Source organism: Leptonychotes weddellii, chromosome 6 (assembly GCF_054177405.1).
Source record: "Leptonychotes weddellii isolate Sample4059 chromosome 6, ASM5417740v2, whole genome shotgun sequence".
NCBI classification, from domain to species: domain Eukaryota; kingdom Metazoa; phylum Chordata; class Mammalia; order Carnivora; family Phocidae; genus Leptonychotes; species Leptonychotes weddellii.
Genome location: NC_138374.1, coordinates 99,533,098 through 99,536,424, shown reverse-complemented (window position 1 = coordinate 99,536,424; position 3,327 = coordinate 99,533,098). Strand labels below are relative to the sequence as shown.

The 3,327-nt window shown below is 41.5% G+C and overlaps 1 pseudogene; it reads left to right on the top strand.

Annotated features, from left to right (window-relative positions):
- The first annotated feature begins 256 nt into the window (after positions 1 to 256).
- On the top strand, positions 257 to 2,828 carry LOC102748813 (heterogeneous nuclear ribonucleoprotein A3 pseudogene; annotated as a pseudogene).
- The last annotated feature ends 499 nt before the right edge of the window (positions 2,829 to 3,327 follow it).

Sequence of the window (3,327 nt, the reverse complement as noted above, 5' to 3'; positions counted from 1 at the left end):
TTTGATGCCTGAAAGCAGTTGATTCAGATACATACACACACACATATACGTATGTAGAGATACATAAAATGTGTATGGAGATAGCTTTTAAAAAATAGATCATTTGGTTTTCTAGTTGTTTACATGGGAGTGGAGAGGAAAATCAACTATCAGACTGTCATCGCTGTAAGTGGAAGTCAACTTAAGATGATTTTAATTGTCAGTCCATTATAACATCATATCCAGAAATCATTCCTTCAAAAGAATGATCAGATTTATGGAGCAGAAGGCCATATAGAGTATTTTTTGTGGCATATTAATACCTGGAGATTTCAACCAATGTGCTGTGTTTCTCAAGCATCCCTCTACAGTCTGCCTAAAACAGAATATTCAGTTTAAGGGATGTTGCAGCAGGTGCAAGATGACTGGAAAGTGTTTCCAAAACAAGAGCCAATTGTACCCCTCTCCCATTCAGGAGATGAAAGGAGCTAGACACAGTATGGGGGAGAGAATTTGGAAAGAAAAAATATGTAGATCACCACACACATACGTTGGGGTTTGGAAATACAGTGGGAGTTGGCACCGACAAAATTGGGTCTGCCCTTCTAGAAATTTAGGCAGGGATGAGAACGGACCTGTTCTGTGATGGCATCTTCACTGTGTACTTAGAAGCTTGAAGATTATAGCAGTGACAACCCAACAGCTTTCTTTGGGGCTGTGAGGGTGATGTAGAAGGGAATTGTAAATTTCCTTTGGGCCCAGAGAGAGGCCGAAAAGTTAACTGGGGGAATAAGTTGATGTGCCATTTCCAGGAAGCCATGCTGAAGAGACTGTTGGCACTGTGTTCTTTAGCAGCAGCTACAGTTTGATGGGATTTCCCATGCCGTGGAGCTGCACATAAAACCCTTGGGACATCACCTGTACCAAAGGAACAGACCAGGAGAACGTGAACAGTGTGTCAGTTTAGGGTCAGCACAGAAGAGAAAGAGGACATCAACTGTGGCAAAGCCCATATCTGAAAGCCAGTTTCCCTGCCTCTGATTCTAGAAGCAGAATTGGGATCGTAGGGCAGTAAAGGACACTAGAAATGGAATTTTGAATTGCACTGGAACTGACTGACAGGTTTGGGTTCTGACTAGAAATAAAATTCCTGAATTCCACTGGATTTACCCAAAAGATTGGCCAGAAGAGAGGAAAGTTATTTAAAGTGTATTTGTGTGCCTTTGCTATTTGTGGACTGTCCCATTAGGTGTAGTGTAAAAGGTTTCTGACTCAGCCTCTTCCTTTTGGTCCCATATTGAACTTGAGTTGGAAGAGGCGAGTCCAGTCTCAAAATGGAGGTAAGACCGCCGCCTGGTCACCCCCAGCCCAACTCTGGCCGTCGTCACCGCTGCTGCCCGGGGGAGGAGGGCCATGATCCAAAGGAACCAGAGCGGTTGAGAAAACTGTTTATTGATGGTTTGAGCTTTGAAACTACAGATGATAGTTTGAGAACATTTTGAAAAATGGGGTACACTTACAGATTGTGTGGTGATGAGAGACCCCCAAACAAAATGTTCCAGGGGTTTTGGTTTTGTGACTTACTCTTGTGTTGAAGAGGTGAATGCAGCAATGTGCCCGACCACACAAGGTTGATGGGCGTGTAGTGGAACCAAAGAGAACTGTTTCTAGAGAGGATTCGGTAAGGCCTGGTGCCCATCTAACAGTGAAGAAAATTTTTGTTGGTGGTATTAAAGAAGACACAGAAGAATATAATTTGAGAGACTACTTTGAAAAGTATGGCAAGATTGAACCATAGAAGTTATGGAAGACAGAGTGGAAAAAAGAGAGGATTTGCTTTTGTAACTTTTGATGATCATGATACAGTTGATAAAATTGTTCAGAAATACCACACTATTAATGGGCATAACTGTAAAGTGAAAAAAGCCCTTTCTAAACAAGAAATGCAGTCTGCTGGGTCACAGAGAGGTTGTGGAGGTGGATCTGGCAACTACATGGGTCGTGGAGGAAACTTTGGAGGTGGTGGTAACTTTGGCCGTGGTGGAAACTTCGGTGGAAGAGGAGGCTATGGTGGCGGAGGTGGTGGCAGCAGAGGTAGTAATGGAGGAGGTGATGGTGGATATAATGGATTTGGAGGTGATGGTGGCAACTGTGGTGGTGGTCCTGGATATAGTAGTAGAGGCGGCTATGGTGGTGGTGGACCAGGATATGGACACCAAGGAGGCGGATATGGAGGTGGTGGTGGAGGATATGATGGTTACAATGAAGGAGGAAATTTTGGAGGTGGTAACTGGTGGTGGTGGGAACTACAATGATTTTGGAAATTACAGTGGACAACAGCAATCAAATTATGGACCCATGAAGGGGGGCAGTTTTGGTGGAAGAAGCTCGGGCAGTCCCTATGGTGGTGGTTATGGATCTGGTGGTGGAAGTGGTGGATGTGGTAGCAGAAGGTTCTAAAAAAAATTCAGAAGAAAAGGGCTACAGTTCTTAGCAGGAGAGAGCGAGGAGTTGTCAGGAAAGCTGCAGGTTACATTGAGACAGTCGTCCCAAATGCGTTAGAGGGACTGTAAAAATCTGCCACAGAAGGAACGATGATCCGTAGTCAGAAAAGTTACTGCAGCTTAAACAGGAAACCCTTCTTGTTCAGGACTGTCATAGCCACAGTTTGCAAAAAGTGCAGCTATTGATTAATGCAATGTAGTGTCAATTAGATGTACATTCCTGAGGTCTTTTATCTGTTGTAGCTTTGTCTTTTTCTTTTTCTTTTCATTACATTAGGTATATTGCCCTGTAAATTGTGGTAGTGGTACCAGGAATAAAAAATTAAGGAATTTTTAACTTTTCAATATTTGTGTAGTTCAGTTTTTCTACATTTTAGTACAGAAACTAACAAAATGCAGTTTTGAAGCTGTTTCCTTGTGAGTTAACAAGAAGATCATTGTTAATTACTATTTTGTATGAATTTTGCTAAAGTTAACTGTAAAGAAACACCTGCTGACTTGCAGTTTAAGGGGAATCTGTTCTCCGCATTTCCAAACCATGAAATGAATGGGCTCTGACATGTGGAGAGAATAGATATTTGTATGTTTGCAATGTGTGTTTTAGATAAATAGAATTGGGTATTTAAATTAGCATATTTGTGAATTTAATAGCATTAAGATTTACCTTCAAATGAAAAAATCTCAAAATTCCAAAAAAAAAAAGTTTCTGACTCATGTGGGTAAAATTTACTATTGAATCTTTCAGAGCTAACTGAGGTTATCAGATGACTTTAGTGATGATTTAACTTTTAGTAAAGAATCTACTTCCTGGGAACGAATTAGGGTGGCAAACTGGAACAAATTG